Raw genomic sequence first — 27,459 nt, 5'->3', positions numbered from 1 at the left:
AAGTTTAAATATTGCTGTACACATTTTTTTACATTTCTCTTTCAATGATTATACTTACATTTATTATGTGTTGTAATTTGAAATGTTCAGAAGGTGTTTTCAAGCTTTTTCTTCTATTTTCTTGGGTTTAATAAATGTAGTTAGTTTGTCAGACAACATTTAAATATACTTACAATAAGGAATTTCTAGTGAATAATCAGTTAAGTGGTTTTTGTTGTGTTTTGGAGATCTGTGTAGAAGAAACGTAAAGGCAAAAAAAATTAATCAAATAGTTTAGAGAAATATTTACACTTTTAGTCTTCTACTTTAGTGTTAATTACAAAATAGTTTAACTTACTTGAATTATTTCTGTAGGAGTCTTGTTTGGAAAAGTATTTTTCTCAGGAAACGGTTAGTGTCACCTTCTTCTTTCTTTAGAGTTAGAAGCAGGAAATAGCAGTTGGACAATAATCCTTTAATACTGTGTATTTGATTAGTTCTTTAATTTGATTGGATGTTTTAAGAATGGGACATTTTTATTGGTTGGTTTGAATTTTTTTAAATTTAATTGCTATGTTTGTTGTTGTGGAAAAGCTATTTTTTTAACACAGCTGCAGGAAACTTGGTTTGTATTTAGTTATATTTTAAATATATGTAATTATAATTTGAGAATATATGTTAAAAGTATTGTATTTATTTATGATTTCACAGCGCTGTTTGGATTATAAGTGGCTAAAATGTTTAAATTTATTTATGTGTTTACATTTTTTTTATTGTTTTTCTAATATGTATTGTCGAGTGTATTTTATATTTTAAATGTATAGTTGTATTGTATTTACAATGTTTTAGGTATATTTTATAGTGTCGATATTACTTATTTTTCGATATTAGTGTTATCTATATATTTGCAATCGATATTTTTGTAGTGTACTGTTTATTTTTTGACAACACGATATTTGGTTATTCTATATTTTGTCTTTCGCTAATATTGTTTTCGATAATTAATTTACTCGATATTTTGTAGTCGATATTTTAGTAGTTTCTTAATTAAGTATAGGATGTCGATATATTTGTAGTCGATATTATATCGCCGATATTTTGGTAACTCGATATTGTGCTCGTCGATATTATGTCAGTGATCCCTAGTGTGGACCCCGTATATAGGGAAGTATAGAAGTCATTGAATGCGGCTGCAATCTCCACATCCTCTATTGCCATACTTCCGTCCGATTTCCTGATTTCCTTCACCATGTGATGCTGCCGCGTTTCCCTAAGTGCCCGGCCCAGTAGGCGTCCGCATCTGTCCCCTCCGGTGTAATACATATGACGCACCCTCAAAGCAGCGAATTCTGCACTATCCTGGCCCAGCGAACTCAGCTGCTTCCTAACCACCGTCAATTGCCTCCAGATCCTGGGGGCACATGTCCTTTGGTGCATGCGTTCTAGTTCCTGAACCTTTTGCGTGAGCTCATCCCTTTTCTCTGCCCCCGCTCTGTTCTCTGCTGCCGATATTGCTATAAACTCTCCTCTAAGAACTGCCTTCAAAGCCGCCCAATGTGTCGCCGGTGAACTATCGGAGGTGGTATTATGGAGCAAGTAGTCGTTTACCGTGCCTATTATTTTCTCAATTGTGTCTTTGCGGTGTAGTAGCGTGTCGCGGAGTCGCCAGCAGCGTGTGGGTCGTGTCACCGGGAGAAAAAAGAACGTCGCGGAAATTGGGGCATGATCAGAGAGGGACGCAACTCCTATGTCAACATTAGACGTCAAGGCCTGAAGGGAAGTAGAAGCTAAAAAGTAATCCAGTCTTGCGTATGTGCGATGCGCGCTTGAGAAGTATGAGTATGCTCTAGTACCCGGGTGGAAGCTGCGCCAGAGGTCTACCATACCTAGTTCCCCCAATCTCGTCAGCCCCCCAGCAGAGAGGGTCCCCACCTGTGTAGTGCGCTGCGCTGGCCTGTCTAAAGTGTTGTCTAGTACCAAGTTGAGGTCCCCGCCAATGAGGATATGTCTGTCCGTGGATGCCGCCACTTCGCTGAGCGCCGCGTGAAAGAACTTTTCCTGGCCCTCATTGGGGGCACATACTGAGCAGATCGTGAAATCGGACCCTCCCAAAGAAAAGTGGTAAGACAGCAACCTCCCTTTTATCTCTTCTCTTCCGCAACACCTGCCCTCTAAATCGCTGCGCGACTAAGATCGCGACCCCAGCTGTTTAACTCGAGGTGGACGAGAAAAATTGCTGTGGGAAGCCACGCGCTTTCATCCTAGAGCAGTCCTTATGTAGTAGATGCGTCTCCTGCAGGAGACATATATCCGCCTTCGCGTGTTCAAGGCATGAGAGGACTGCTTTCCGTTTGATCGGGTTGTTGAGCCCTCTAACATTGAGGGCGAGGATGCGTAGTTCAGTAGGGTGCATGATTCATTCCTACCCTTGACTGCTCTGCACCCCTAAGACTCACCATTGAAACGGCACCTCCTCTCATGGATGGCTCACCCGCTGGCCCATGCCACAACCCGGTGCGGCCTGCCCCAATAGTCTGGAAACTCTTATTGTCCTTCCTCAGTGGACCCCCTAGGACCTGGAACCCCTCCCATCCCCCCTTGCAAAGTCTTACATACCTGTCTCTTCCCCCCTCTTTCCCCAACGTCCCTCCCACCTCCTCCCCCAACCCCTCTCCATTCCCACTCAAACACAAACTACAAAAATAGAGAACTAGACAATTGTCCATCATCTCTCACGGATGACTGTTCACAAGGTTGTGCGGGGTACATGAAGTCAAATCCTTCCTCCGTCCCCCTCTTCGCCGACCTCCCAAAAACACAATGGACCTCAAACGGTGCAAGTCTTAAACGAAAAGTCAACCTGGCTGCTGCAAGTTTAAGACTGTGGCTACTGCTTCCACAGCTGCCCTCTGGCCATCCTCGATCTCCGTCTTCGGGGGTTTCTTGACTCGGCGCCGACCCCTTTGTTGGCGCCATTGAGGCGAGGATTCTCCCGCGCCCCCTTGGCGTGGTGGCTGCTCATCCTCCTCTTTCGGCGGGTCGTTGCCCAGCACCTGACAAGCTTCTTTTAGAGAACGGAGTTGGTAGAGTTTGTTGTTAAGTTTGAACACGATCCTGAACGGGTGCCCCAACTGTAAGGTATGGCTTGCTGCTGGAGATAGCTCGTGACCGGCTTGAAGCAGCGGCGTTTCTGCAAAGTAAGTGCCGATAGGTCCTGGAAGAGGGTCGGGGAATGGCCACGAAAGGAGATGGGGTGCATCTGCCTCGCCTTTTGAAGAATATCCTCCTTAGTGCGGAAGTCCTGGATGCACACCAGAATGTCCGCGGGATAAGTCGACCCGGTTCGCTGGGGTCCAACCCTGTGTGCTCTGTCTATCGTGAGTGCCGTCTCCCCCGGTCGGCCCAGGACGTGGTTGAAGAGTTCCATGGTGAATTTGAAAAGGTCCTTGTCGTCGTTCGAGTGAGCCACCCCCCGTATACGTATGTTGTGCCACCTGGAGCGATTTTCAAGATCTTCTAGGTGTGCCTGGAGGTCCACCTGTTGGTCATGCAGTCGTATAATCTCCTGTTGGAGCGCCTCCGTTTCGACATCGCAATTGTCCTGCTTCGTTTCGAGCTCAGCCACTCGTTCTCCAATGCCGTCCAGGTCTGTCCGCACCGCTCGGATCTCGTCAGAGAATTCTTTTTTGAGGGTGTGGATGTCCTCCCTTAGAGACGTGAAGAGGGACTCGACGAAGGCCTTCATGATGGGTTCCGAGCCTGCTATCTCCGGGTCGCCCCGTCATGTTCCAGCGCTTGAAGCGTCCTTAGCCGTCGAAGGCGACTGGGCCTTGGCGAACATCTCCTTCACCGTCTTGTCTTTACGGGCCCTTGATCCCGTCAACATGGCCACCGCGTGGCACCAGGCCCTCCCTCGTGGAGATCACCAAATCAATTGTCGGGCGTGTGGACACCCCGATAGTCTTATGGTTAGGCCGCGCCAGCTACTAGACCGTACAAAGTCCGCCGGGACCCAACGCCAGGGAAATTGGTGACCGTCGGGCTCCCCCAAACTCTGTCCACTCCGGGCTCAGTCCTTGTCACCTCCGCTTCTCACCACGGCCCACACCTCACACCACTCTTGGGGTCGCCCCGACCACGTCATCTGTAGGCACTGTCGCAGCTCGCTGCTCCACTCTACTGCCTCCACCACAGTCCTCTGCTCACTTCAAAACCCAGCCCAGTCCGAGGTCTATAGCCCAAGCCGATGGCAGATATTTTGGGCGACGACGCGGCCCTCTCTGCACCACTGGGGCCCGGGGCCAATGTCCGCAATCGTCTCTAAGCCATCCCCCTGGCAGGCCCGCAGCAGCAACAGACGCGTTTTCTGTCCGTTGCCTCACGCAACACACGTGCGTGGGCCGGGCCCGCCGTAGCCGCCCTAGACCTCACTAAAGTGCCCCAGGCCCCGGGCACCCAGCCCCAGTGCCACTGAATAGTCTCCCAAGACTGGGACTGCGCCGCGAATCCCTCAGCCGATAGTTTGGGCCTCCGTGCTCGGCGTGGGCCTCTAAACGTGGCCACCGCCCCCTCCTCCTCACCTCTTCGTCCTTGAGGGCCCCGCAACCATCGACCGCTCCTTCGTCCGTTCGGCAGGTCCACAGCAGCAATCAAGCGGGGAGGATGCGTCCGCTCACGCTGCCATCTTGGCCACGCCCCTCGCAATCCCTTTAGAAGAATTCTGGACAAAGGGAAATCAAGGAAGATACAGATGAACTTCTGCACCTATTCATTTAAAGAATTAATCCTTACAGCTGCCCTTAGGGCAAAGCAGTTTCAAAAACATGATTGGTCTTTCACTAGAAGATCAGATATCTCTAAAGTAACTCAAACCCGTCAGTGGGTGCTAGGACGACATATCCAGGAACTGAAGGCTCTAGGTGCAACAGCTCATTTGAAATTTCCGGCAATGCTGAGAGTAAGGTGCAGAAACAAATTGTACAACTTAAGCGAGGTACCCGAGGTCGAAAATCTTATTTTATAGATTAAGACTCATAAGGACTCATAAAAGCTATAACAGGAGGTCGGAGATGCAAAGCACAAAGGGGTATGAGGAAATACCCAGCTTGGATAAAGGAAGGGTTTCCCAGGGTGGGAAGACGGTATGAGTCACAGAAGGGTACACTTTTTTCCTTATTTTATTTGAACACTGGTTGGGGAACATTAAGGAAAAACAAAATATGGTCCTCATTGATACAAAGGATAAGAACTGATAAGAGAGGCTGGACAATAACACGCCACAATAGTGAAAGGAAAAAATGGCACGTAGCTTGAGGGTACTTTCTTGGAATGTAAATGGGCCTAGGTTTAATAGATGAAGAAGGATCCTACAATGTCTCAAACTCTCTGACAACGATGTCATAGTACTACAGGATACTCATTTACAATGGAAAGAATGGCAGGGAGTTCTACAGCTGAATAAATGGATCACCCACCTCGTATGCACTAATCAGTCTTGTAATGTGAAGGGGTGGCAGTCTTATATAAGAACTCAGCCCAAACCAGGGTGGAGGGCTTCACAGTAGATTCATGGGGTAGATGGCTAATAAGTTATGCTAAAATCAACAATGTAGGGTATGCATTTGTGGGGTACTGCAGTCAAAATGTTGATGACTTGTCCTCATTTAGAGAATTATACCAACAGCTTCTCGACACAAAATACCACATTATTATGGGTGGAGATTTTAATACACTGCTGGATCCAGTGTTGGATAAATCCACAACCAGACCAGCAGTGCAGACCAGCAGTGCACTCACCTAAAATGAGGGACTATGTACACCAGTTGATAAAGAATTTAGCATTGGTAGACATTTGGAGATTGAAAGCAGGACATGATAGAGTGTATACCTTTCAGAACAAAAAGCTGTCTCGCTCCTCTAGAATCGATTTCTTTTTGACAGACCAGAAACTTAATAAGAGCATCAGTTGTGTTGCACATCAACCGACACACTTATCGGACAATGCCACAGTGAAACTAGAGATGTCTTTAGAGGTCCCCTTATCACAGATTAGATGGACTCTAGATAGAACACTCTTAGGTGATCCAGAAATAATAAAAACCCTAAAAGCGGACACAGTCTCTTTTTTTAATCAAAACGAACATTCAGCACTGCCACATTTTGTTTGTTATGCTTATAAAGCCTATATTCGTGGGAGATTAATTAGTGCTGCGGCGTATAAAAGGAAGATAGGGAAGAATGAATTAAGGGAGTATGAATATTCCATTAAAGAAATGCAGGAAAAGATAGTAAATAATAATAATATTTTTTTTTAAAGATTTGTATACTGATGATACAGCAGTCACACATCCGTAAATAAGAGAATGTATGCAACAAGATAAACACCCCCACCTGGGTATAAATCAGCGGGGATCCCTTAATCAGGAGATCACCACTGCATAAATAGATACCATTATTAAAAGTTTAAAAAACTGGAAAGCTTCGGGTCCTGATAGCCTTCCCAAAGAAGTCTACACAGTTCTGAAGAAGGAACCCACCCCGTCTTTGGTAATTTATTGAATATAAAAAATGTGAATCTTACAGACCAATTTCCTTGCGCAACTCAGATTATAAAATGTATACAAAGATTCTTGCTATAAGGTTGGATAGGGTATTGGGAGATATTATTGATGTAAACCAGAACAGTTTTATTAAAGGAAGGCAGCTCTCAGACTTAACTCAGGATCTGGTGTGCGCAATAGATGTAGCTATCGTTATGGGCATCCTCTTATCTGTTATAATGGTAGATGCTGCCAAAGGCTTCGATAGAGTCAGTTGGCCTTATCTTTATGAATTAACGGAAGTGAATGGTTTAAGTGGTAATTTTCTCTCAGCAATCCAAAGTATATACTCAGCACTCACAGCTGAGATATTGGTCAATGGCTCATGAACTTCAAGCTTTCGTATAAATAGGGGAACCCGTCAGGGTTGTTCTCTTTCTCCGCTATTGTTTAATCTGTATATAGATCCTCTAGCGAGGAAAATCAGAGCGGAGCAAAGAATCCCTCCTTTTCAATATTGGGATTGGTATAAAAACAGGCTCTGTATGCAGATGATTTAATAGTTTACACAATGAATTTGGAGGTCTCACTGCCTGTAATCATGGAAATAACAGAAATTTTGGGGAAAATCTTGGGTTAACTAGTAAATAAAGACAGAACAGAGACCATGATGTGGAATAGACCAGCCACAAATAATCTCAACCATTTAAGTAAAACTGAAATTAGATACCTAGGAATCCATGTTACGACGGACTTTGAAAAAATGGCATTCATTAACTTTATCCACCTCATGCAGGAGTCTTAAAAACGTTTGCAAAGTTGGGCTTCCCTCCCAATTTCTATTCTAGGGAGGGCCAATTTAGTCAAAATGACGATCCTTCCAAAATTCACCTTCATTTTCAATGCTCATCCTGTTCATTTTAAACAAGCCTGGTTTAAAAAACTGCATGGTCAACTTAGCAGTTTTATATGGAGGTGCAAGTCTGTGAGAATCTCTTGGAAACAATTCAAGAAAAAAAAGATGGAGGGTGGAATAGCACTTCCTGACTTCCAGCTTTCTTATTGGGCTTTCTTCTTGAAAAATGCTAGGCGTTTGTTGATGGACGTCCACGACATGCCAGAGCGATATAGAGCCTTAAAAAGAGACCTAGCAGGAGAAAGTAACCACTTCCTATTTAAATTTGGTTACCAGAAATTTAAAAAAAATCTAATTTAAGACTCTAATTGCAGCATGCAAAATTCTGTCTCAAGTTAGGAGAATACTAGAGATCCCATACTATAGCAGTATGGCACCAATTTGGAGATCCTCGGGAACCCTCTCTGCTTGAAGGATAGTTTGGCGACCCCAATGCTAAATGCCGGACTGGTAAGGTGGAGATAACTCACCGAGCAAGGTGTCTTGGCTCCGTGGCTCTCTCTATCCCAAACCACAAACTATATTTTATCCAGATTCAAGTATTATCAGCTGGCTAGCTGGTCACGAACTCAGTCGAATCTGGGAATGGAAATTGAAATCTTAACGGAACTCAAAACACCCAGAATTATAGAAAAGACGTTTCTAAGTGGTATTGGGTATTAGTACAAGGGGATAATGGATAATCAACTTCTCCAGAGGAGATCTGGAAGTTGGGCATGCCAGGCTGCGATGTTCTCTACTTATGGCAAGTATCTGTTACTACACTATGGTCGCCAGTGAAATCTGCACCACTTAGGAGGAACCATTTTTTACATTATATAAGGCTTACTGGTCAGAAAAACAAAATTTGCCTTTAACATTTTGCCCTTTTTGCAGGGTCACCTAAGGTTTTTTTGCCTTTTGCGGAATTCTGTTTTTGCGGGCTATAGAACTCTGTGCACTTTATCTCTGCCAGGCAATTGTAAAGTGCTTCTCCTTTCAACCGGAAGATATTGGTATACACCTCATTGGATCGTTTAACTTAACTATAGGTCCCTAGTACATGGTATCAAGGTGTACTAAGGATCTGTAAGTTAAGTGTCCTTACAGGACTGCAGTACCCATTGTGCCATCAGCTACAATGACAATGTAAACATGACTCCATGCCTGTCACCAGTAGCCTGGCTGTGCAAGACTTAACTGCAAATTAGTCATGTAAAAATAACCCCTTTTGACAGGACTAAACTTTCCTTTTAAATATTAATAAGTCACCCCTAAGTAGGCCTAATTTCCAATAAGACAGGGTGCATGGTACTTAAAAACATGACATTTAAAAGTTTATTTTTAAACATGTCTATACAGTGAAATAACCCTAAAAGCTATTTTTACTATAGCAGGTTTGCCGTTCCACAGGGAAACATTTGGATGCAATATTAAGTTTAATAAATGTGGACAGGGAACATGGCGGCTAGCTAGTGTGCCAGTCGCGTACATTTTCATCTCCGCCTCTATTCTTGCACCTACCACGTCCGCTCAGAACTTCGGGCTCACCCGCTGGCCTAACTCGAAGTCCGCTTTGCTCCATTTGGTCACAATCTTTCCACATTCTGGGGCCTCCTCCAGCAGCAGCGGGGGGTGGGACCGGTTGAGGCAGACACAGGTCTACAATGCCTTCTCGCCACCTCGGAGATCCAGTGCGTTCGATGAGCAGCAGCCTGCATCCACTTCCAGGTCCCTGGGGGCAGAGGCAGCACATTCCCCACAACGTTTCCTGTATCTTTGCACAGAGCAGAGGTAGACGTGAGGAGTGGGAAACTCCCCACATCATCTATGACCCCCCAAAAAAGAATTAAAGCCCGTACCTGCAGGAAGCCAAAGCCTTCTTCTTTCAACAAAATAGCTGACCCTGCAGAAAACAGTTCAGCAGCTAGTAAGGAGAACACGACCAGTCCTCCAGAAGGCATATCAGTTGATCTCTCCGCCTATCCTATGAAAAAATGTAAAAATAGATACACTTTAAGGAATGCAGATTTTGGGGCAGGGGAAGCACTTTTTACACAAAGTAGTAAGAAAAGCAGAAGCTCCTTGGGACAATTGTCTCCCCCACGGAAGTTAGTCAGAACACTCTCCATAATCAACCCCCTTACAAGCAGTCACCCAGAAGGTATCTAAAAGGGGGATGAAAACCCTGCAACTGCCCGCTACTGGTGGGGGAGGAAGAGTTCAAATAACCCCCTCATTGAGATCCTTCTTTAAAATAAGGGGCAGAGAGGATCAGAGTAGCAATCGGCGTAGCGCCCAGACATTTGATACACCCCGTTTTCCTCAGGAGATGGAGTCATCAACACCTATGCTGTATATGTCGCATGAACTCCACACCTCTAATCGTTATTCCGCTATTGGAAATGATGAGCACCCTAATAACTCCCCTGAGGAAAACTTAACAACGACCCCAGAGATTGGATTGGGGGCCAGCTCCAATAACACCGAAAGTACAGGGGATGGTGCAGAGGAAGTCCATGGCTTAGAGAAAATCTGAAATCAGATATCAGTCAGATATTGCTCGCCCTATCTAACAACATCCAGGACAAATGTGCAGTATCAGAGCATAATCAGGCTAAAATTCAAGGCGCTTGTGATTGTTTCGAGAAAAAGTTGGTGGATATCACGGAAAGGCTTTTCATCATGGAAGGCTCCCTTGGGTCCTTGCAAGAGGAAGTAAAAAGTAACTAAAAGGAGATTCTAGCACTAAATTCAGTAGAAAAAGAACTCAGAGACAAACTGGAAGTCTTGGAAAACAATTCAAGGAGGAACAACTTAAGGATTCTGATTGTTCCAGAGGGCACAGAGGGTGAAAGTATAAAGCATTTTATAGTTAATCCACTCAAGGAACACATTCCGGAAGTGGTAGAACAAGACATTGAAAATGACATACATAGTCTGAATCGCAATCCCTTTAATATTAAATCTGTTTATTGGCAAAAAAGGCAGACACAAGCAATGATTCGTATAGTGCAGGACCCTGACAATAATATAGTATGAAGTAGCTCAGGTAAGCGGCTGACAGTAGTGCGGAAAAAACACAACATCACTGCAGGCCAACTGTCGTGCTTGCAAGGTCCATTTGGAGCGTCATGGCAGTGTCTAAAAATGAAAACAACAACCGAACCCTTTACCCTGACCCCCACCAACCCCCAAACTGCCCACCCACCACCCCTGTTCCAGGTCCAATTGCCATCCACTCGATCCCTATCGTCTAACTGGATGTCTCAGAGTCTTCTCCTTGCGATAGTCTCAGAAGGCGTAAATATCTGGGAAAGGTCACTTCCCTAAATTCGGTGGCTAAGAGAGTCAAGAAGGGTTGCGACAAATCTGGGTACTTGTCCCCCTCCCCCTTAGCAATCAAGGACAGCTTCTCCATTCCCAGAACATTCCAAAGATGGTGCAACCAGCCCTAAAAGGTGGGAATGTGTGTGGTACGCCAATAAGCTAGAATATTCTGCAGCGCGGAGCCCAGAGCTATGGCCATTAGTCGACCCCGACGGGCACGCAGCGGATAGGATATGGGGTTAGGTAAGCCCAGTAGCACATAAGCAGGAAGTGTTGTGGTGAATTGTGAGTCCACCTCATCCAATACTTGTTTCCAATATCCCTGTAGGAGAGTACAGTCCCACAGTAGGTGCACCAGCGTACCCCTCTCGCCACAACCACGCCAGCAGGACAAATCACACGCACGATCCATCTCATTGAGCTTCTCTGGTGTATAGTACCAATATGTAGTGATTTTAGTGAGGGTGTCAGTCAAGCCCATGTGATAGGTGGAGTGGCCGGCCCAATACCAGATGCCACCCCATTCTTTATTGCTAAGTGTGCATCCCAGGTCCCTCTCCCACCTCGCCCTCCCTGAGTTGTGGACATGTGTGTATCTACCTAACAACATTGGGTAGAGATCTGATATGAGCTTTCGATCAGACTTCCTCGTAATCAACCAATACTCGTATTCACTGAGTCTGCGATCAGCCCCTTCCCGGATCTGTGTATGGAGTGCCCAGTGTCTCACCTGCAGATAGCGGAGGCGCTCTTCCTCAGGCATATCGTATTCTCGTCGGAAGGCATCAAAGGGGATAGCTCCCTCCCCCGCGTACATGTGTGAGAGCACCCTGCATCCCGCCGGGCCCATCGAGCGAAGGCCGTTGTATCCTGACCAGGACCGAAGTCTGGATTGTTCTGTAAGGGTGTCAGCGGAGATGGGAAGGATGTCAGCTCATGCGCAACACCCACAAGATCCCACACCTCCAGGGGTGTCCTTGTAATATACGAGGCATAGAGATTAGGGGGCCGATGCTGCCGTTGCAGGAAAGGAACCTCTTGGAGTGTGCGGCCCGCCACTGCCTGGTCATGAAAGAGCCAGTGCTTCTCGGACTCCCACTTGCTCCATTCCACCAATGTTCGCAGTTGCGCTGCTTGATAGTATAACAACAAATCTGGCAGACCCAATCCCCCACTCTCAGGAGGCATCATCGCCAAGCGGAGCTTCATCCGAGGCCGGCATCCGTTCCAGATAAATTGTGCTAATTCGGATTGTGTCGGGGGGATCCAGCCCTCTGGGGGCCTCAGAGGGAGAGCGCGAAATATGTAGAGGACTTACGGCAGGACCGTCATTTTAATATCCGCCACCTTGCCCAGCCAGGATAGCGGAAGGTGCCTCCATCTACCCAGTTCGGACCGGATCGTCTGGCGGAGTCGGGCATAGTTGAGGCGGACCGTGCCCTGTAGGGTGGCCGTCAGCTGAATGCCCAAATAAGGGACAGCCTCTGAGGCCCACGGAAAGGGAAAGAGCCCCTGCAAATAGGCGCGCGTAGGCGCCTCTAGGGAGAGATCAAGTGTCACTGATTTGCTCATATTGACCTTAAAGCCGGCCACCCCAGCGAAAGTGTCGAGAATGTCCACACAAGCCGGCAGTGACTCCCTGGGGGAAGATAGCGACAGCAGAACATCGTCAGCATATAATCTTATGGTATGCTCGAATGCTCCCATTGTAATCCCGTGGACCGCGGGGCAAGTCTCACAGCCTGCGCCAACGGCTCCATATATAGGGCAAAGAGCAGGGGTGACAACGGGCATCCCTGTCTCTTGCCTCGCTCGATGGGAAAGCGGGGCGAGGAGCAGCCGTTTACCCGGACCTTGCTGAGGGTCTCGAGTAGCAGTTCAGGATCCAGGTACGGAATCTGTCTCCCAATCAATCAATCAATCAATCAATCAAAAGACATTTATAGAGTGCACTACCTACCCGTAGGGTCTCAAGGCGCTAAGGGGGGGGTGCCGTTACTGCTCGAACAGCCAGGTCTTGAGCTTCTTCCTGAAGGCGAGGTGGTCTTGGGTCCGGCGCAGATCAGCCGGGAGGGAGTTCCAGGTCTTGGCGGCCAGGTAGGAGAAGGACCTTCCTCCTGTTGTCGCTCTACGGATGCGTGGGACGGCGGCGAGGGCGTGGCTGGCTGATCGGAGGTGGCGTTTGGGAGCGTAGAAGTTGATTCGGTTGTTGAGGTAGCTCGGGCCTTGATCGTGTAGGGCTTTGTGTGCGTGGGTGAGGAGCCGGAAGGTGATTCTTTTGTTGACGGGGAGCCAGTGCAGGTCTCTCAGGTGTCCGGAGATGTGGCTGTTTCGTGGGATGTCGAGGATGAGTCTGGCTGAGGCGTTCTGGATCCGCTGGAGTCTCTTCTGGAGCTTGGCGGTGGTTCCGGCGCAGAGGGCGTTGCCGTAGTCCAGGCGGCTGGTGACGAGGGCCTGGGTGACGGTCTTCCTGGTCTCCGTGGGGATCCACCAGAAGAGCTTCCGAAGCATGCGCAGGATGTTGAAGCACGACGAGGAGACGGCGTTGACTTGCCTGGTCATGGAGAGGGAGGAGTCCAGGATAAAGCCCAGGTTGCGTGCGTGGTTCGTCGGTTTGGGTGCGGTGCCCAGGGCGGGGGGCCACCAGGAGTCGTTCCAGGCGGAAGGGGAGGAGCCCAGGATGAGGACCTCCGTCTTGTCTGAGTTCAGTTTCAGGCGGCTGGTCGTCATCCACTCGGCTACCTCTTTCATCCCTTCGTGCAGGTTGGCTCTGGCGGCGGCGGGGTCGTTGGTCAGGGAGAGGATCAGCTGGGTGTCGTCGGCGTAGGAGATTATGTTGAGGTTGTGTTGGCGTGCGATGGCCGCGAGGGGGCTCATGTAGACGTTGAAGAGGGTAGGGCTCAGCGAGGATCCTTGGGGGACGCCGCAGATGACTTCGGTGGCCTCTGACTTGTACGGTGGTAGGCGGACTCTCTGCGTTCTTCCGTCGAGGAAGGAGACGATCCATTCCAGTGCCTTCTCCTGGATTCCGACGTTGCTGAGGCGCTGCACTAGGGTGCGGTGGCAGACCGTGTCGAAAGCTGCGGAGAGGTCTAGGAGGATGAGGGCCGCTGTTTCTCCGTTGTCCATCAGGGCTCGGATGTCGTCGGTGGCGGCGATGAGGGCGGTCTCGGTGCTGTGGTTGGCTCGGAAGCCGGACTGCGAGGGGTCGAGGGATCCGTTCGTCTCGAGGAAGGCGGCCAGCTGTTTGTTGATGGTCTTCTCGATGACTTTGGCTGGAAACGGGAGTAGCGAGATGGGGCGGTAATTCTTGAGTTCGGTGGGGTCTGCTGTGGGTTTCTTGAGTAGAGCGCTGAGTTCGGCGTGCTTCCAGCTCTCGGGGAAGGTGGCGGTGTCGAAGGAGGGGTTGATAATGTCCCGCAGGTGGGGTGCGATGATAGCGTCGGCTTTGTTGAAGATGTGGTGAGGGCAGGGGTCGGTCGGAGATCCGGAGTGGACGGAGTTCATCATGCGGACGGTGTCTTCTGTGCTGATCGGAGTCCAGGCTCGGAGGGTGGTGGTGGGCGGCGTTGCTGTGGTCGTGGCGTGGGTCGGTTGAGTGCTGAAGCTGTTGTGTATGTCCGCGATCTTGTTGTGGAAGTAGGAGGCGAGGGAGTTGCAGAGGTCTTGCGATGGGGTGATGTCGTTGTTTCCGGCGTTGGGGTTGGAGAGCTCTTTCACGATGTTGAAGAGTTCCTTGCAGTTGTGTGCGTTGTTGTCCAGTCGGTTCTTGAAAGCCGTTTTCTTGGCGGCGCGGATCAGTTGGTGGTGCTTCCGGGAGGCGAGCTTGAGGGTGGTCCTGTTGTCCGGCGTGGGCTCCTTTCTCCAGACTTTCTCGAGGGCTCTGCAGTTCTTCTTGGAGCTCTTGAGTTCGTCTGTGAACTATGGGGCCTTCTTGCTGCCGGGTCTGCTGGCCGGGGTCCTCAGTGGGGTGAGTTCGTCCGCGCAGTTGCTGATCCACTTCGTGAGGTTATCGGCGGCCTGGCTGGGGTTCGCTGAGCTGGCCGGAGGGTGCTGGCTCAGGGAGGCGGCGAGCTGGTCGGCGGTGATCTTGTTCCAGCTTCTACGGGCAACCTGTTGCTGGTGGTGGTGGGTCGTCGTTCTTTCGAAGGTGAAGTGGACACAGCTGTGGTCCGTCCAGTGGAGTTCTTTGGCGTGGCTGAAGGCGATGTCTTTGCTGGATGAGAAGACGGCGTCGAGTGTGTGTCCGGCGAGGTGGGTGGGGGTGCTCACCAGTTGCTTGAGTCCAAGGTTGGCTTGAATCCAGCTCTGACCAGGACTTGCTCCAGATACGGCCAATGGACTCGATCGAACGCTTTCTCCGCGTCGACCGTGAGCATCATATATTCCCCTTTTGTACGCGTGGCCTTCTCAATTAAGTGTAGTGCCCTCTTGGTGTTGTCTACGGTTTGCTGCTCGGAGATGAGTCCGGCTTGATCCGGAGCAATCAGTCTTGGCATAAGCGGAGCAAGTCTCGCAGCCAGTATGCTCGTATGTAATTTAAGATCAATATTAAGTAGCCAAATGTGTCAATATGCTGCGCATGTTGAGTGGTCCTTCCCAGATTTGGGGATAACAGAAATGGTGGCATCTAAGAGGTCCCCCGGTTTGGCGTCCGGCTCCCAAAGGGAGTTAAAGAGTGTAGTAAGCAAAGGCGCCATCTGTGCGCAAAATGTCTTATAAAAGATGGCTGTGAAGCCGTCAGGCCCCGGTGCTTTCCCAAGTTTAAGCTTGGAGATGACTGAGATGACTTCCTCAGGTCTGATGTTGCGTTCCAGGGCCTCAGCTTGCTCCGGTGTAAGCACCGGGAGTTGGGAAGAGTCCAGGAAAGCAGCGCCCGCCGCCAGGTCTAGTGTGGGGTAACTAGTCATAATATCGATTCCAAAATATCGAATGGGCTATATATTGAGTCAATAATATCGAGTGTAGAGAAATATCAAATGCAAGTATATCGATGTGATAAATATCGTTTTATATTTCACTAATAAAATATCGAAGTCTAAAATATTGAATCAAAAAGATCGTGTAGTATTAATATCGTGTTGTTAGTGTAGTTAAAAATATCGAAATCACATATATAGAATGTAAATAATATCGAAAAAAAATATAGTATAAAAAGTATGTTATATTAATAATATAAGTATACAAAAAGAGTTATTATTGAAAAAAGTGTTATATTTATTAAAATTTATTGTAGAAATAAAATTTTATTTGTGTTATTTATTTTTTAGGAGCGGGATGTTGGGTTTTTAGGGGATAAGGGTGGGGAGTGTTTTAAAATAATAAATTTTAAAATATTTAATAAAATATGTAATTTTTTTTAAATGATTTCTAAATTTTAGGAGCGGGATGTTGGGATAATAGGGGATACGGGTGGGGAGTGTTTTAAAAAAATTCATTTAAATTTTGTAAATATGCAATGAAATGAAATAAAAAATTCAAAAATAATAATAATATTTTTTTAAGTTTTTACATATTTAATGTTATTTTAGGAGCGGGATATAAGGTTAATAGGGGATAAGGGTGGGGAGTATTTTAAAATATTTAATTACATTTTCAAAATTGATGAAAATATATTTATTTTAATTATATGTCAATTTAAAATTTCAATATTTAAAATGTAAAAAAATGTTTAAAAAAATGTCAATTGTACAAATTTAATACATTTTTAAAATTGAAATAAAATAAAATTTTATATTTCATTTATTGTGTGTAATGGTGAAATATTTAACTTATAAAATATAAATCTAATGTAAATGTTATGAAAATTTTGGGTGCTTTTAAAAATTTTTTATTAAGATTTCAAAATTAAAATTTGATATCAAATTTTCAAATATAATGAGAAAAATGTTAAAAATGTATAAATCATTATATGATTTAGAAATGTATTTAAAAAAAAATTAATTTAGAAATTGTTAAATAATATTATAGAAATATAAATATAAAAGATTAAACATTTTATTACAGAAAATAAAAATTAATTGATTTTACACAAAAATATTATTTTTCTAAAATAAAAAAATAATATTTAGATGGGAGGATATGTTAGTATGGGTAATGTGATATACTGTTACACTTATATAAATATTATATTACGATAAAAATGTTGAACTAGGAATAGTAACGTTGATATGATTATTATCCAGCTATTTAGGTCAAAGTTATTTTATTGGTTTTGGAATAGCAATTGGGTCAGTGTCCAGCACCTTCCCTGACATTTGTCAGACTGGAGTTGGAATAGTAAATTATATTGTGTCAGTGTCCAACACTTTCTCTGATATTTGTTAGATTGGAGTTGGAATAGTAAATTATATTGGGTCAGTGTCCAGCACCTTCCCTGACATTTGTCAGATTGGAGTTGGAATATATAATTATATTGGGTCAGTGTCCAGCATCTTCTCTGATGTTTGTTAGATTGGAGTTGGAATATTACATTATATTGGGTCAGTGTCCAGCACCTTCCCTGACAATTATTTGACTGGAGTTGGAATAGTAAATTATATTGGGTCAGTGTCCTGCACCTTCCCTGACATTTGTCAGATTGGAGTTGGAATAGTAAATTATATTGCGTCAGTGTCCAGCACCATCTCTGATATTTGTTAGATTGGAGTTGGAATAGTAAATTAAATTTGGTTACTGTCCAGCACCTTCCCTGACATTTGTTAGACTGGAGTTGGAATAGTAAATTATATTGGGTCAGTGTCCAGCACCTTCTATGATATTTGTTAGATTGGAGTTGGAAAGGTAAATTATATTGGGTCAGTGTCCAGCACCTTCTCTGATATTTGTTAGATTGGAGTTGGAATAGTAAATTATATTGTGTCAGTGTCCAGCACCTTCCCTAACATTTGTTAGATTGGAGTTGGAACAGTAAATTATATTGGGTCAGTGTCCAGCACCTTCCCTAACATTTGTTAGACTGGAGTTGGAATAGTAAATTATATTGGGTCAGTGTCCAGCACCTTCCCTGACATTTGTCAGACTGGAGTTGGAATATAAAATTATATTGGGTCAGTGTCCAGCATCTTCTCTGATATTTGTTAGATTGGAGTTGGAATAGTAAATTATATTGGGTCAGTGTCCAGCACCTTACCTGACAATTCTTTTACCGGAGTTGAAATAGTAAATTATATTGGGTCAGTGTCCTGCACCTTCCCTGACATTTGTCAGATTGGAGTTGGAATAGTAAATTATATTGGGTCAGTGTCCAGCACCTTCCCTGACATTTGTCAGACTGGAGTTGGAATATAAAATTATATTGGATTAGTGTCCAGCATCTTCTCTGATATTTGTCAGATTGGAATTGGAATAGTAAATTATATTGGGTTAGTGTCCAGCACCTTCCCTGACAATTATTTTACTGGGGTTGGAATAGTAAATTATATTGGGTCAGTGTCCTGCACCTTCCCTGACATTTGTCAGATTGTAGTTGGAATAGTAAATTATATTGGGTCAGTGTCCAGCACCTTCCCTGACAATTATTTTACTGGAGTTGGAATAGTAAATTATATTGGGTCAGTGTCCTGCACCTTTCCTGACATTTGTCAGATTGGAGTTGGAATAGTAAATTATATTGGGTCAGTGTCCAGCACCTTCTCTGATATTTGATAGATTGGAGTTGGAATAGTACATTATGGTGTCGATTCCTATCCGGTAAAATGCGCTCCGAATCGGCGTACGGTGCATTTTTCCCCCGTACGAATCGTACCCGTAAACGTCCCCGTACGTACGCCGAAGTACGATCCGTACCAGGAGCCAAAGTCCGTACGAGTCGTACAGGACTCCGTACGACTCAAATATCCGTACGAGTCTCATTCGGAACCCGCTGTACGTGACATCGCTACAGTTCGCAGCTGGTTTTTACGACCCAGCAAGTACGATTCGTGTCGGGTACGCACCGTACGACCCTTTTTTTACGGGAGCTGGAAACAGCCGTAAACGCATAGTTCGCGCCGAACAAGTACGGAACGCCCCCCCGGGGAAGCCGCGTACCCCCCATGATCGCCGGGGTACAAACCGTACCCCATGTCTGGTGTACGGCACGTACCCCATGTACGCTGGGTGTACAGCGCGTACCCCCCATGATCGCAGGGGTACGGCACGTACCCCGGCGATCATGGGGGGTACGCGCCGTACGGTGTGTATGTGATTGTGCGCTTTTCCGTACGAATCGCCCTTACCTGACGCGGACCGTACGAATAGCGTCCTGATCTCCCGGTCCGGATCGTACTCGCCGGGTCGTATGGTGTGTTTACGAGTCGTACGGAAACGGCTCCGGATACGAATCGTACGGACGGGGATTTTACCGGATCGGAATCGACGCCTATATTGGATCAGTGTCCAGCACCTTCCCTGACATTTGTTAGACTGGAGTTTGAATAGTAAATTATATTGGGTCAGTGTCCAGCACCTTATTCACTGTTATTTGAATGGAGTGGGAATAGTAATTTATATATGTTTTATAATTATTTCTGAAAAGGCTTGTTGAATGAAATTGTGATGTTATATTCTAATTGTAGAATAAATCTTTGTAATGGAAAAGGAAGATGTACATATATAATATTATTATAATAATAACATTTTAATATACAGTGTTGTTTTAGAAAATTTTGAAAACATTTTAATATTCTTTGTCAAATAAGTAGACATGAAGTTTTAGCAATTTTTTAATGACAGATTGTATTCATAATATGTACAGTACAGTATACAATCATTCTAATGTTTTCATTATAAAGTTATGTAAATAGAATGTATTACATTACATTTATTTGTATTCATAAATGTTTTACATTCCCATAAAAAATATTCTAAACAGTATTTCCTAAAAAAATATGCAGTGTTGTTTTAGAAAATTTTGAAAACAATTTGTAACATTAATTAAATAATTACAAACATTTTATTTTTCTATCTAATAAATATTTAATTAATAATGTTAATATATAATATATTAATATTATTAATTATATATTTAGAATATTTACATAAACAGAAAATAATAAACAGGTAAGTATATATTTCCATCATTTAAATGCAAAATATGTTTTCATAATATCTATAAATATTAAATACAATATTCTCAATAAAGACAACAAATTGAAATTAATTATTAATAACAATATAATTGTGTTTTGACCAAAAATAGAAATTATAATACAGAATGATAAAGTAATTTAGTTTTACATTTGGATACAATGTTTGATATGTATTTTAAAATTATTTACATACATAGATATAATTAATAACAATAATAATGTAGTGTATTAATTATTATTATGAATTTACAAATGTTATTTAATTATTACATATTTATTTTAAAAACATAAACATATTTTGAAAATATTAACAGAAGTGTACATTTTCTTTTGTATTTATTTACAATTTAGATACATAAATATGATTAATATTAATAATAAATATTATTTCATATTTATTATTATTATTAATTTACAAATGATATATAATTGTCTAGGAACTTCACAAATATTTTGTAAATGTAAAATTTTATATAAACTCCAAATAAATGTGTTCTATGTATTTATTACAATGTTTATATATTTAATGAATTATTCATAATAATTAATAATATATGATTATTAATTATTATTAATTTACTAAGGAGATTAAAGCAAATGTTATATTTATAAGTGTTAGAAAAAATGTATTACATTTTAAGTCTAGTAATGCATTTTTTTTTTTTTTTTTTTGTAAGACGTTTATTAATGCTCAAAGGTGCAGTACATATAGCAAAGCCTACAACCCTGCGGGCCGGCTGCAAATGAACGGTGAATCGTAAGGATGTAGGTCAGCATAAGAGGACGTGTCATTGCGCCCCTTGTGTCCCCGGTGTACTAGGACATAGAGAAGATAGTCACATTATCTTAAGTTCAAGAAAAGAAAAGTCCATAAATGACGCCTTATTTTTCATTTTTTTTTTTCTAGAACTGAGCCATGAAATCGGCAAACTAAACAAAACAGTTCGTATCGGTATGTCCCAATGTTCCTATCGCGACTTCACCACTTGAAGTCCGTCCCACTTGCACGGTGTTGGTAAGAGCCACCTCTGATCGGTGTGTTGTTTGCCGATGCTATTACAGTGCAACAGGAGGTCAGAGGTGTGTGTGCGCAAGTGTGCTTGAATTTAGAGTGGGACAGCCCCTGTGGGCCATGGTGGTTCGCCGGTCGCCGGCCTTGTTAGTGGAGCATGTGGCAGTCAGGTGGAGTAGCCTCGCTGCCGGTGTAGCAATCGGCGTTTACGCCTGCAGTCGCCGTCTGGAGTGCCACCAACGGCTTCTACCCATTTCAACATGGGGGGTCGGGGAGGCCACCGTCTGTGAGCGGGGGTCCGATACTGCAAACATGTAAACATATGTGTGAAAGTGGGTGGGGTGGGGGGGGGTGGAGTGTGCTTGCGGGGGCGATGGCGGCAATTCTGTGCTTGGGGCGCGCTGCTGGGCAATGGCTGCTGGTGGGCGCCCTTGTGGGCGTCGGGTCGTATCTGAGGTCTACGCGCTGGTTGATTCTTGTCTGTGTCGGGGGGGGGGGGGGCGCCGCATGCGGTGGTTCCTGCGATAGAGCATTAGCCTCTGTAACCCACCTCCGGTGTCGCTTATTCTACGTGAGCCCTCTGACAGTGCCCTCCCCCTGCAGGGACCCCAGGATGCCATCCCAGAGCTGTGCTATCGGGAACTGCCGCAGGCCCGCTATTTCTTCCCGGTGGAGCGCCGTGCCTTCCGCCCTGGCCCAGTTTGTAAAGGATGCGAACCAGTTTTTTGGGGTAGGCGGTTCCCGCCGTTTCCAGTGTCGTGTAAGCAGCCGTTTGGCCGTGATGAGGCCCAGATCCCAGAATCGTGCCTGTGTTTTGTTCAGCTTGGTTCTTTTATAGAGTCCGAGAATGCACGCCTCCCACGTGTCCGGCAGGCCCGGGCCCGAGCTGTGATTCAGGAGTGAGGTCACCTCCCCCCAGTACGCGGTCAGGGTTGGGCAGTGCCAAAGCATGTGCAGGATATCTGCGCCCAACAGGTCACATCTGGGACAGACGGCAGTGTCGATCGCGAAGTATCTGTTTATTCTATCTGGCGTCAGGTATGCCTGGTGCAATATGTACAGTTGGATGATACGGAAGCGGGAATTGCGGGGGACGTTCACAGGGCTAGCTAGTACTAGGTTCCACTCCTTATCCGTCCAATCCCTCCCTCGGTGCGCCGCCCATTTAGCCCTAATCTGCTGTGTGGGTTTTTGCGTGTGGATGAGAAGCGCCTGTTCTAACCAATGCGTAATGTGCGAGCCTCTGCCCATTACGTGCAGATATTGGATCAGGTGGTGCATTGGCGGCTCATCCTGGATGTCACCCCAGGAGTCAGTGTATGCCCGCAGTACCGATGCATGGAGTAGGAACTGCCCGGCCGGGAGTCCCGTGGTGTCAGATAATTCCGCAAACGGGAGCAGGGCCCGTCAGCATACAGGTCGCCCATGGTCTCTACCCCAGCTGTGATCCAGTGGTCCAGATTGCGCGGCGTAACCATCCCGCTCCTCCTGGGGGTGCCCAGCAGGGGGAGGGCAGGAGCATATGGTCTGGTGGTTTGCGTCAGTTTCAGGCTGCGGAGAAAACATTTGCGGGCCACGGCCATATGCAGGGGCAGAGGACGGGGACCCTTGGTCAATGGGTGAAACAGGGCGCAGATCTGGGGGTGTGTCCATTGGTAGTCCGCAGTGGCCGTATCGTCCAGATGTGTATCGCTGAGCCAGTATGTCACCCATTGGAGCTGTGCGGCCAGGTAATACAGCTCCATGTTGGGGACAGCCAATCCTCCCTCCGCGGTCGGGGAGTACAGTTTAGCCAGCGCCACTCGGGGTCGTCCCGCATTCCAAATCAAGCCGCGAAGCATTGATTCCAGGTCGCGGAATATCCGCGTGGGGACATATGTGGGGATATTCGCGAAGTGATACAGCAGCCTAGGGAGTGCTATCATTTTAGTAAGAGCTATTCGGCTGGGCACGTTCAGCGGCAGGGTTTTCCAGAAGGACATCTGAGCTCGCAGAGAGGAAATGGCGCGCACCAGGTTGCCCTCCAGTAAGTCCTGTGGGTCTCTATAGATGTGTAGTCCTAGGTATTTAAACGTGGTCGGGTACCAAGCGAGCCTGGCCCCTCCAAGATGCACATCGCATTCCTCCTGATCGCGGCTGAACGAGTATGCCCCGGACTTGGCCCAGTTGACTCTGAGGCCCGAGACCTCTGCGAAGGTCTGGAAGATGTCCGATAGCTCGGCTGGCACCGCGGTGAGGTCCCGCACATAAAGCAGCAGGTCGTCTGCGTAGAGTGAGACTATGTGCGTTCCGTCAGCCAATGGGATCCCCCATTCCGCTCCTCTGTCCCGTAGCAGAGCCGCCAGTGGTTCAATGGCTAAGGAGAAGAGGAGGGGCGACAGGGGGCAGCCTTGTCTGGTGCCTCTACGCACTCCGATCTTCTCCGACAGCAGCCCGCCCGTCCTCACTCGGACACTGGGTCTCTGGTAGAGCAGTCCGACCATGTCAGCAAATGCATCTCCCACCTCTAATCTGTCCAGCACCGCTCCCAGGTATGGCCATTCTACTGAATCGAAGGCCTTCTCCAGGTCCAAGACCAGGCACCCCGATCTAGGCCAATGCGTCAGAGCCGCTTCCTGAATCCGGAGGGGCGGCGTAGGTTACGAGACGTGCTCCGCGCCGGCATGAAGCCGCTTTGATCGGCATGTACCAGAGTTGGTGCCTCCAGGGCCAGGCGGCGGGCCAGGAGGGAGGTGAAGATTTTATAATCAGTATTCAGCATGGCCAACGGCCTATAGGACCCCATGAGTGTGCCATCTCTGCCCGGCTTCAGCAGCGAGACCAGGTTTGCCTCGTTAAGCGAGTCTGGGAGTGCTGATTCTTCCATCGCAGTATTGTACAATTTGAGCAACTCCGGAACCAGCGTGTCTGAACACGCCTTAAAGAATTCGGCGGGCAGTCCGTCCGGGCCAGGTGATTTGCCGTTGGACAGTGTGAAAATGGCCTCGCATATTTCTTCCGCGGAGAATGGCGCCCCCAGGGCGTCTTGCTGCGAACCTATAAGGGAGGGCAGCGGGATGTCCGCCAGGTATTCTGCTATGTAGGCCGTGGATACTCTCAGTTGCGATTTGTATAGGGCCTGATAGTGTCCCACAAACGCTTGGTGTATCCTGGTTTGGGTGTACACTAGTTCTCCCTCAGTCGTGCGGATGACGGAGACCGGCTCCGTGCGTTCCTCCTGCCTGACTAACCAGGCCAAAAGCCTACCGGGCTTGTCACCGTGCTGGTGCACTCGCGCCGAATGGGCCGCAAAGTTGACGTGTCGCAGCCGTTCCAGTAGCGTTTCGTGCTCCGCCCGGGCCGCCTGCAGCCGGTCACCTGCACCTCCCACCGCCTCCTGCTCCCCGCCGAGTAGGTCCGCTTCCACCCTGCGCAAGTCCTCCTCCAGCTTCCACCGTATGCTCCCCTGTGTGCTCAAGCAATGTCCCCGTACCACCACCTTGAATGCGTCCCACTCTACTCTCGGGGAGGATGCTGTATCTGAATTGTCATCGAAGTATTGCGCTACGCGGGCCTGCAGGGAGTCTCTAAAGGGGCCATCTAGTAGTAATGTAGGTTGCAATCGCCACGTGGGGATTGGTGGGCGCGGGCGTTCCCAAGCCATGTGTAGTGTATGGGGGTTGTGGTCCGAATGAGTCCTACCCAGGTATTGAGAGTCAGTGATATGGGGCAACATTTCCGTTGATACCATGTATCTGTCGAGGCGAACATGTAACGCATGTGCTCCCGAGAAATATGAGTACACCCTAGTGTCCGGATTGTGCGCATGCCATGCATCTTTCAGACCCCACTGTGTCGCCCACTGTGTAAGTGCCCTCGTGGCCCCCTGGGAAGTCGCCTCTGGCCTTGGCGGGACCGAGCGGTCCAGCACTGGGTCTAGTACCGCGTTATAGTCGCCTCCCAGGATCCATGGGACGCCGTGCCAGGGCGCCAATTTCTCTGAGATACGCGCCAGGAAGGTGCCCTGATCCGTGTTTGGAGCGTAAATGGACGCCAGGACCACTGGTTGTCCGTCTATGCGACCCTTCACCAGGACATACCTCCCCTCCGCATCTATGTGAACTTCTGACATCACGAAGGGGGTTCCCGGCTTTACCCACAGCAGTGCCCCGCGGGCGTACGAGGAGTATTCAGTGGCATACAATTGTCCCCTCCATCTCCGCCTCAGCGCTGTCACCTCCGCCCCACTCAGGTGTGTTTCCTGCAAGAGCGCGACCTGCACGTTCTGCCTCTTCAAGTAGGAGTAGATTTGATACCTGCGCGCGGGTGTGTGCATACCTCTAATGTTCCATGTGCATATTTTTATGGCAGACATTTTAGCAATATACAGTCCTCCCCGACCTTCCCAATAGTGGCGACACCACCAAAGGCCCCAGCAGTGGCTCTCCCAGCTCTTCCGTTCCCACCCCCCACAGTACACTCAGCAAAGTTTGGGAAAACATTAGGACAGGGAAAAAAAACAATAAAGAACAACAACCAACAGCGGGCTATCCCCACTAAAATACCAAAAGGGCAGTGGCGGAACGGGCCACCGTCCATACTCTCAAGGGAGAGGAACATTTTTACTTGTTTAAGGGGCAGTGCGTGCTAAGCACAAGTTCGGCAAGACGGATATTTGGTCAGTTAGTGGAAGCAGGTCGCTTCCCTGAGCCATTCAATACAGGACGTTAGTGGCCACCCACTGCTGTCCAATGTTCCAAGCGACCCATCCTGTGTGCGGCCAGGCGCAGATGCGTGCTAAAAGACCACCCCTTCAGTGCCCACCCTGCTTACCACTAGTGCCATAAGGGCATTACTCACTGTTCCAGGAGTCCACAGTTCGGTCAGCTGGCAGGGGGGGGGGGGGGAGGTGGCCCCCTCAGTGGCAGGCGCCAATTGCGCATCATCGTCCAGTCGACCACTGCCAGCCCCCCCTCGTTGTGGCAAGGCCGGTACAGACATCTCCTGTAGGATCAGTGGATCAGGTCTGAGGTTTGCGGCGTGACGATGGGCAGTTCCACCGAGATCTGTGAGTTCGGGATCCCGTATATGGCCTCATCGTCGTCGCTGGGTACCGGCTGTCGGCCGTCCTCCTGGGCTGTCTCATGGGGGGGTGAGTTGCTTATTTGGGAAACCTTCTGCAATGCGTCGCGTTGTTCTCGGAGCATCTGGTCCAGTGTGGGGGAGAGTCCCGCCCCCTCCTCCGCGTGCTGGGACTGTTGGGTCCTGTGCCTGCGGCGTCGCCGCGGTCCTCGTGGCCTGGTCCTCGTCTCGCCTCCGCGAGAGTGTTTCGGTGCCGTGTCCGTGCCCCCGTCCAGCCACTCGTTGGCCTCCTCGGGTGTGCTGAAGAAGTAAGTGCTGTCTCCCGCCACCACTCTCAGCTTGGCAGGGAATAGTAGGGAGTATTTGAGGCCCGCAGTGCGTAGTCTCCTCTTCACTTCCATGAAGTCGTGCCTCTGGCGCTGTACCTGGACGGTGTAGTCGGGGAAGAACATGATCGACGCGTTGTCTATGCGCCTCCTCGCCCAATCGCCGTGCCTCACGCAGCACCGTGTCTCTGTCCCTATAGTTCAGTATCCTGAAGAGCAACGGCCTCGGGTTGGCGCCGGTGGTATAGGGCCTCATTGGCACCCGATGTGCGCGCTCCACGACGAAGTGCGGTGACAGCGAGCCTTCGGGCAAAAGTGTCCGCAGCCAGTCTTCCACATGTTCGGCTGGGCGGGCCCCTTCCCATTTTTCAGGAACCCCCACAAGTCTAATGTTGTTGCGCCTCGCCCTCCCTTCCGCGTCCTCAGCCCTGTCCTCCAGGTACTCCACTCTGTTCAGGAGGTCCTGCACTTGCCTGTCTGTCTGAGTGACCTTGGGCTCGATCTCCTTCACTGCACCTTCCAGGGTCTTGGTTCTGTCGGACAATTTCCTGTGGTCATCACGCAGGAGGGTCAGGTCCACTGCGACCCCATCAATTTTGGACTCCAGGGAGGTTCTAGTTTGCTGGAGGGACTGCTCCATCCGTTCCACCGCTGCCAGCACGCTGTCGAGCCTCGCAGCCAGTTGCTCGGCGGCCATCTTGTGTATCTGTCTGCCCGTCTTCCCCTTCGGCGGGGCCCCACCAGTCCCAGTGCGGGTCCGCACTCCCCCGGACATGTGCGGGTGGCGCCTGTCTTTCAGGGTCGGCCCCCGGTGCTACTCCAGTGATGGTGTCCCCTGTAGTGCTGCGCTCCTGGGTTGGGGCTCCGCGAGTGCTAGCCGGTCCCTCAGGTTAGGCCGTCGTTGTTGTTCCTTAGGGGGGGGGAGGGGATCCTCCAGCGGGTGTTTCGCCCTGCCGTCCCACGGCTGCGCCTCGCCGGCTCGGTTGTTGTTGTGGCCGAGGTGCTCGTGAGTTCTGGGTAGGTCGGTCGGGGTCTGGTCCTTTCCTTACTCATGCCCCATTGTCTCTCCGGCCGCTCTCACCTCCATGCGAGGGGGGGTCCGCAGGAGCGCCCCTTCGCGTGTCTACAATGCGGGGTGGGGGGGCGGCTATCCTATCTCCGGTGGCGCGCTGCCCCCCGGTCAGAGTTCCAGGCCTTCAGCGCCAGGCGTCGTGAACGGGTCTGGTCACCAGTTCCGGTCCGGGTC

This window comes from Lissotriton vulgaris, chromosome 1_1 (genome assembly GCF_964263255.1).
Source record: "Lissotriton vulgaris chromosome 1_1, aLisVul1.2, whole genome shotgun sequence".
Taxonomy (NCBI): Eukaryota; Metazoa; Chordata; class Amphibia; order Caudata; family Salamandridae; genus Lissotriton; species Lissotriton vulgaris.
Note: the sequence above shows the minus strand (reverse complement) of the source record.